Genomic DNA, 8,895 nt, shown 5'->3' with positions numbered 1-8,895 from the left:
AAACAGGAATAAAAAAAACAGTGTTCATGCTTCTAACTGTTTTTCAGGTCTGTTAGCCATTGCACACATAGCAGTGTCACCAAGGACTCACCAACTCCCTTTAATAATTGTCAAGAAAAGTTAGACTAACTTAAAACTTTCTGCCTAATTCAAGATCTGTTGTGAGACATAGTACTTCTGAGGAACTCTTGAGATTCTCTGATGAATACTTCAGCGCATGACATTAATAAAATATAGCAACATCAAAGACAAAATCGAAAACACTGTTTGGATAGAATTTTCTGAACTCTAAGTACTAAATGGGGGAGAATTTATTAAAAGATTATTAAAAGTACAGGGTCAGCCTTAAAAGAGAGACACCATCTTGCATAGTATTTGTATTTCAAATAGTTATCTCGGGTTATTTATATTCTTGTCACTCACCCCACCCCCAGCTAACACGGGGTCAGATTCTATTCTCAGTTAGCCCAAAGAAAGTCCACTGAAATCAATGGAATTACTTTGGACTCACTCCAATGTAACTGAGAACAATGGCACTGAACATCACTATTGTGCTTTTGCACCTAAGCTGCTCCTTCAAATCATAAGTATTTAAGACTTTCCTGATCATTAATTTCAATGGAAATATGTATGCTTTCTCCTCACCTGAAAATGTTAAGTCAGTAGCAATGTCCAGTCTGTTTTCAGATTTATTCTCTTCAAATATACTTAGTAAATAGTTTAAACTGACCTCCCTCTCCCCTCCTGGTACCAGATTCCAATCACACTCAAATCATGTTACTTATTATTCCTACTATGAAAATCATCAAATACAGTAGGTAAAGATTTATTGTATCTCTTTAAGAAATAAATAATTCATTGAATACATTAGATGGAGTATTGTAGACTTCCCGAAAATCAACAAGATAGCTATTTCTTGCAGCTTATATGTTTTAGAATGCTTTTAATCTTAGAGTAGATAATAAGTTTCTGGAAAAAAAAAAAAAGTAAAAAGGAGACGTAAACAAACAATGAGGCTCTCTCTATACAAAAGTATCTGTGTTCAGGAAAGCATTCGGAAATGGAAATACATAAAGAGTTTGCTTAAATCAGTATGATTTAATACTTAAAATTCTCTCCTGACAAGTGATGAACCTACGTACACTTTTCTCTGAAATGAGCTTTAAATTACCAAAAAGAAGAAAACCTAACCAGGAACAGAACTACATCTAGTTTAGAACCCATCGCTTTTGCTATGAAATATATGATAAAGTGAGACTAGAGAAAAGGAAGAAGGGGGTATGTGTAACTGTATTTAAATGACTGGTCAAACATAACTTTAAAATATAAGCCCATTTCTTTCCAACATTTGAAGCGTTAAGTAGGTGACAGGTTTGAAATGACCAGCTTGTGGTCTGTTCACAGATAATAGAAAAGCACAGTGTTCATTGGCTGCTCCGGGTCAGTATGAAAATCCAAGCTTTTGGTCCTTGATCTAAAGAGAGATGACACACTGAAAATAGACCTACACTCTTGCATGAGCAGAAGACAGCAGCCTTATTTTTCTTCTTTCTAATTTTCTTTCTTTCTAATTTTGCAAATTATCTGACTGAGATCAAGTAATCTTATTGAGGAATCCATTCATAATTTGGAATAGATTTACTACAGATTATACATTTGGATCAGGTCGAATTTCTGAAAGACTGATTTTGCATCTGAAGATATGTACAGCCAGTTTAATCAAACACCTGTGTCTTAGAATTTGATTGTTGTGGTTGTTGCTATTTCATTATAAATGAGAAAGGTATTCAGTCACACCGAATGGGGATATTTATATGTAAATACAGGAAATGTTGCTTTGGCAATAACTTCATTTCTGGAATGGAATTTTTCATGATTCTCCAAATGCTACATTAACCACAAAAAGCCCTGACACAAAGTAAGGCCAAAAGACAAGCCTGTTACTCTGTCCCTGGAACACATTTACTGTCCCACTTCTAACCAGCAGCCACTACGAAACTACACAACGAGTCAAAGATTTGAGCCAAATTCACCCCTGGAAATCAATATATTTGTTCCCACTGTGAACTTGGCCATGTAGCTGTGTCGTGTAACTCATCACTGAGTTCACCAACGCAGAAAACCTTTTGTATCTTCAGGATGGAAACACAGAAATACAGAGACGATCACAAAAAAAAAAAAAAAAAAATCTGTTGAAAGTATGTTCTTGTTGCATATTTAAGCCGCCTAAACTTCAGAACAATCCGTTGCCTTTGCAACTTTAATTTGCGCTCATTGCACATACGCATGATAATAAGTCTTTAACTGCACAGACACATACATCATTCAGTGCATAGGATGGACGATGTTCCCTGAGTGAGCAGCTGTTCAATATTCTTTTTATTCTTATCACTCAATATGTGGCTCCATGCCTTCCTTACTGCACATCATTCAAACCCTGCGCAGAATACTGAATTATTAATATCTTTATGGGTGTTTCTATAGCATTTTCTGCTGGGTTTCTGAGTGCTTCCCAAACACTAATTAATTTATCTTTAAACCTGCAAAGTGAGACTGTACTATTAGACCCACTTTACAGATGGGGAACTGAAGTACTGAGCCGTTATGGTCAAGATTGATGAACATGTCCACTAATTCGGGTCCTCAATATGATGTGCTTAGAGCCAGATTTTGCAAGATACTTAGCATTTTTATGGTACTTCATACATTTAAAGCACAAATCCCATTGATTTCAGCAGCATCTGTGAACACTCAGCACTTCTGTGACTCAATCCTGAGCACGTAAGATGTGCGCTCAAAATAAGGAACACACAGCAAGTAGCCACCTATGTTAACATCTGCTTGAATCATGTGAGGAGTCTGAGGCTACAACAAGGGTAGACAAGAGGTCACTCTGAGCATTAGGATTCTGGGAGAATCCTTTTGCCCACTGTAACATTCAGCTGTTTTCACCCAGAGAGCTTGCTTTCTTTTTGCCTATTCTGATTTTCCTTATGGCAGCTTCTCGTTTTTTCATCATATTCCAGCAGATAATAGCCTATGATGTTAAGCCACCCTGGCTCATTCCCTGAGAGGGGAATGCCCAGGGTGGCTCTTTGACATCACTGGCACCTTGTGATTCACGCCACCACCTTCTACAAATCAGGATAACATCAGGTCAGCTGCAAAGGTAGTTGCTGAGCTCAACATGAACCCACCATGAGAATGCACATGACATCCTGGCAGGAGATTTTGCAGCTGCTTTGTTTTGCAGCTGAGAAATGTTGTGGCAAGTATTGAGGGGAGTTTGTGCCAGAAGTGCCTTTCTCCTAGTATATCCTTGTGCTCTTATCTCTCATTTCTTTTTAATGTCCACCTAGCTGAATTGTAAAATTATTAAAATTAGCTAAAGGATTCTTGCTCTTAAAAGTAGTTTTGAAACTCAGAGGACTTTGGTAAATTTTGAACTTTTTCTCTTTTTGAAAGCTTTAAGATTTGGCAGATCCCTAGTATAGAAAATTTCCTAAATTTAATAGAAAATTTAAAACATTACAAGAAGCATGAAAACAGAATCTTAGAATGGAAATTATCAAACTGTCTTCACAACAGAGTTTGGTGTTGAGGGATGGACAACAGCAGTATATTTATTCCTGGTTGAATTCTGACTGTTCCCATCGCCTTGTTTTTTTATGTTATAACTCACATCCCTTTGACACTCGAAGACAAAGTGATTTATACCCTGATAGTTACAAGCTATGTGTGTGTGTGTGTGGCAGGTTCCCTTATACCTGGCTATGCTTTATATTTGGCTACTTGGTGATTCTCATCCTATTTTATAACCTGATTTTGCTGTAAGAAATATTCAAGTTTTGCACCAGGATGCTTTTAATGCCTACACAGAGAGGCATCTTGTGAATGAATGGGCAATGACTTGGCAGCTATTGCCACTGTCCTCCAGTTCTCAGTAGCCTGTTGATACTCTAATGATGCATCTAATAAGCCAGAAGTACTAGCAGGCGAGAGCAAACAATATTGCTCAGTCTGACTTTCCATTATTTGTGGTTTGTCATATCAGCTGTCAAAGCTCAAAGAAAAAGACCGATGAGGAGCTGAATCAGCAGCACCGGCATGACACCGCAACATTCTCATATTGTGGGAATAGTGACCCTGCATTTCAGTGACCTGTGCAACCATCCATGACACATATCCCTAAAGGTGGTCTCTACCTGTTCACTGTTTCATGTAGAAATGCTTTCAGTGAAATCTGAGAATTAACAATACATTAACAATACATTTATTTGGCATTCAACTATTTTCTTTTCCTTAAAAGATCTAGATCTACGAATAATCTTTGGATTCAAGGGTTCTTCTTTTTATAACAAATGCATTTTCATCTTGTCCAAACAACAACTTTAGCTAAATTATGTGGAGCAAAAAGTACAAACACAGTCTAGAAATCAGGGACAATCACAATGCCTTCTCCTGAGACACCTGAGCCTTCATAGCCTGAAGTAGACTCCTATATACTTTTTAGTATGGAGCAAAAGGGACTGGAGTCTGGTCAGAACAACCCAGTGGCTGAGTTCTGCTGTCTTTGGTATGACAAAGTCTCACTGGGATCACTAAGACAGCAAAAGGTAATCTACTGGAATAGCATCTGTAGAATAGTTGTACAGACGTGAGGCAGTATAGATGCTAAAGACTGAGAATCACAGAATCACAGAATTGCAGGGGTTGGAAGAGACCTCAAAAGATCATTGAGTCCAACTCCCCTGCTAAAGCAGGTTCCCTGCAATAGGTTACACACACAGGCATCCAGATAGGTCTTGAATATCCCCATAGAAGGAGACTCCACAGCTTCTCTGGGCAACCAATTCCAGTTCTCTGTCATCCTTACCATAAAGAAGTTCTTCTGCATGTTTGCATGGAACTTCCTATGTTCAAGTTTTAGGCCATTACTCCTTGTCTTGTCACTACACAACATCGAGAAGAGCCTGGCCTCATCCATTTGCCTCCCACCTCCCTTTAGATATTTATAAACGTTTATCAGATACCCTCTCAGCCTTCTTTTTCCCAGGCTCAACAGACCCAGGTTGCTCAGCCTTTCCTCAAACAGGAGATGTTCCAGGCCCTTAATCACCTTTGTGGGCCTCTGCTGAACTCCTTCTAGCATATCCCTGTCTTTTTTGAACTAAGAAGCCAGCGTACATACTCTGTGATCCATGTCAGGAACTCACGAGACAGTTTTCCCTGTTTCAGGCATTTTAGAGTTACTTTTATGTAGACTGGGATAACTATGTTAACAGTTCTGTTTCCTTTGCTACATAAATTTTATAATTTTTATCTTTGTTATGCAAATTTAATGTTGTTTTAAAGGATCCTGATGTAACTGATAGTAGTATTTTTTCTTGCTTTAACAGTGGTAAGAATTTTTCCAGGTAGCTGTCTGATAATATAATCTTGGTCAGGTAATTTAAGGCTGAAAATTTGTCTCTATTTCACTTAATTTAATCCAACTTACCTTTGAAGTCAATCCAAAGCACAAGCTACATGCCAGAATTAATAAAGAATATAAGTGTGACTCCTTTTCTCAGGACAAAGACAAATGCCATGAATTGCTTCAGTGTCTTTATACTCATTAAACTCTTCCTAAGCTTATTAACTTTTAGGATCTGCCTCCTGGAAAGATTTGAGGGAGGTACTTGGTCATAATACCCCCAGGGTAAGTTACAATACTGATAACTCCTGCACCCTGTATGGTGACAAAATATTTGGTATTTCTCCCAAATTCCAGCTTTGAGTCAGCCCGTATTAAAAAGACATGCAGTAGAACCAAATGCATAGGTTGTGTAAAACTAGCACAAGTTTGTTTGCCTTCTGTTCCAAAGCCCAGGGAAATTTCTGTACACAGTGATCTGGGGAAAACTTAAGGGTATGTTCCTGTTGGAAAATTAAATTTACAGGCCAGAGTTGACTTACTTTAGGACTGCTAGCAGAGCTGTCTTTTCCAAGGAATGAGAGAGAGACAACTAACCCACTTCCATGTTGCTTCCCCCAGCAGAAACAAGCAGATGTCCTTCCTATCTTTGGGCATTTAGTGAATCCCCATCCTTCCCTTAAACTACTGTCCTTTTGACTAAAACCTTCCCTTCATGCTCTGGATATTAGATCCAGCACTATGGAGACAGAGGAACAGAAACTATATACTTTGGGAGGTACCAGATCAATTGCTGCTTCCAAAAATCTAGGGGCTAAATGAAGATGAGTACTTCACACCACATAAGGCAGAAAAATTTTGGCAGGTGTGTGGAAAGAAATAGAGGAAACAGAAGGTACTCCCTTTGGTTCCTGATCCAGAGGGACTGAGGGGTAAAGGAGGAGCTCATCATGCATCATTCACTTCTTCAGTGCAGATTATCATATTTCTGATGTTTGTTTTTTTTTTTTCTTCTGCATTCTGCAGTAGGGTCTGAGAACCTAAACCTGTTTTTCTATCACTTTCTAAAGGTAAGTTTCTTGGGATTAGACTGGTGCATCTGTGGAAATATGTAATTAACTTATTTTTATTTATAAAATCCTAAATGAATCAAGACCAGCCTTGTTGAGAAATCGCCTTCTTTTTACCGTCATTTTTTCTGTGCCAAAGATCAGCAGGTAAACATTATGTAATATACTTCAATCTATGTAGGAGGTAACAGCATGACTGTGCAGCTGAGCTGTTCTTTCAGCAGTAGCATGGATGTCAGCCAAATCAGAATCACCGCATAACCACAGCTTGGCTGTCACCCTAGGTGTGACAGGGAGCCTGAAGGCCTAACTTCAGCTTGTGGATTCCCCTGTTTTTACAATGCCTAAACTCCTCTGAGCATTTTGCACTTTGTGATGCTTTCCCCAAATCTTGGGACAGTGAAGTTTAAATTGCAGGTTATAGAGGTGTATATCTAAAGTAATTGCCACTGGTTGGGACTCTGAGGTTTATTGCCGTAGCTCTTAATTGTGGTTGTAAGAAAAGAAACACACTATCTACCAATGACTGCTAACTTGACTGCTACTGTAAGAGAACAGTATAATTCACTCAAAAAATTGTCTTGAATTTCTATTACATATATATTTCTATTATTTATATATATTTTTACTAATTTGATAGATATTAAACAAATGAACTGATGAAGGTATGTGGTTAAACATTTTTAAGGTGGTAACATATTCTTCCCAGCCTCTTTCTTTCTTCCCCACTCCTTTCCCTCTTTTCCATGCAGACATATTACAAAAGATTCATCCAGCGCTCAGCAGTTGTAGTATAATTCCCAACCTGTAAGAATAAATATTTTCTGCTTTACACTCATGCATAAATCTGCAATTTACGTGCCCATGTGCCACACACCTAGGTATGAACCATTGCTAACCACTTTAAATTCAATTAAAATGCATTCTATTAACAAATGTGAGTTCAGACTGAACTAATTAGACAATTAAAAAAAAAAAAAAAGGCAGATTGGAGGATTGAATTTCCAAAGACCTTTTAAACTGCAAATTCTGCTATTCAAGCAGTGAGAAAACAATACAATTACATGCAAGGGCTTGTAGAGCCTTGCTTAATGCATGATGAACACACTGACCAAATACTCAGTCCTCCTACCTCGCTATCCCAGAAGTATCTGAAAGGAACAGGACAGCTGTAGTCTTCCTGATTTTGGGCCATGGCAGAGAATGGGATGACAGATGTTGAGCTATTCTTTCAGTGCAGGCGGGAACTCCTCTCTGTCAAACAAAGAAGATTGACAGCCTCAGAGCCTGGTTTATTTGTATTAAAAAGCCAGCTGCTTCCTTAACAGTTGCAGGCGGTATCCCTAGCACGGCAGAAACTGGATGAATACATTAGTAACTACTAACATGATGTTATCTATTGAGTGATTCTGTGGAAACAGTAATTCCACAAAAAAAGCATCACAGACTCCACTCAGTGTCATTTTCCCCCTTGTAATGACATGTATCTTTACTCCTGCGCATACCAGGTTCCTAAGTTTGTGCTGGAAGCTGTCCCCAAGTGTTGTGTGGTGTCTAATTTGCGTTCAGCAGCTATCCTGTATGAAGCACCAACTGCCTTCCATATAAAAAAGCAATCGCAGACTCTCTGCGAGGACAAGTTTTTCAACGTAATCAGATTTCTAATTCCCCGATAAATGGAGTTTAACCATTTCAGAAGACCCGTTTATCTATTCAATATCTCTTTTATCTACTTTTAATATAGCACAATATGAGCTGGTATTTAAAGGGCAGTTCTTTACAGTACCTTCAATTTTTCATTAGCCAAGAACATCTCAGGAAAAATAGCTTATCTCATAAAACGTGAAAGTCAGTTTTTAACGGCAGAATTTGAAAAATACAGAGTCAGCATACAGACAAATTATGTTCCAATTACAAACATTTAGCAGTCATTAAGACTGCAGGTCCCTGTTAATTGGCGATTACCATACTGAAGCCTACACACTCAGATGTGAGCATGGGGAAGCATATGACATAACGCGCTGTTATCTGTCAGTATACTCTTTGCTAGTGTGAAATGGAGATTTGTGGCAGTTCACAACGTTAAAGCCTCTTCCAGCCTGCGGTCAGCACCACACGGACACCTGAGGAGGGATGGACTGCCAGGGCTCTGCAGGGGAAGCTGCGGGGCTGCAACAGGGCACATCCAGCAGCTCCCATCCGCGGGGAGGGCCGCGTGTGCGCGGGGCGGGACGAGGCCCTCACCCCGCCCGCCCCGCCGCCCGCTGCAGCCGCCCCCGAGGGCCGTTAACAACCGCCCACGGCCCGGCAGCAGAACATCCCAGCTCGGCTCAGGCTGGCCCCCTGCGCAGCCGCCTGTGAGGGCGCCGCTCCCGCCGAGAGGGCGGAGAGGGGCGGGAGCGGGCGGAG

The 8,895-nt window shown here is 39.6% G+C and overlaps 2 long non-coding RNA genes across 2 annotated transcripts in view; one reads left to right on the top strand and one right to left on the bottom strand.

Moving 5' to 3' along the window:
- Window positions 6,921-8,698, bottom strand: LOC110394540. The gene is made up of 3 exons (XR_002435706.1): window positions 8,610-8,698; window positions 7,619-7,740; window positions 6,921-7,291 (listed from the first exon to the last, which is right to left on the bottom strand). It is a non-coding gene; the product is annotated as an uncharacterized LOC110394540 (long non-coding RNA).
- LOC110394539 overlaps window positions 8,755-8,895 on the top strand; it is a 5,753-nt gene continuing 5,612 nt past the window's right edge. The window contains exon 1 of the long non-coding RNA XR_002435705.1: window positions 8,755-8,843. This is a non-coding gene — a long non-coding RNA (uncharacterized LOC110394539). The remainder of the gene's footprint in view (window positions 8,844-8,895) is intronic.

Source organism: Numida meleagris, chromosome 2, assembly GCF_002078875.1.
Source record: "Numida meleagris isolate 19003 breed g44 Domestic line chromosome 2, NumMel1.0, whole genome shotgun sequence".
NCBI classification, from domain to species: Eukaryota; Metazoa; Chordata; class Aves; order Galliformes; family Numididae; genus Numida; species Numida meleagris.
Note: the sequence above shows the minus strand (reverse complement) of the source record. Positions and strands in the feature narration are given on the sequence as shown.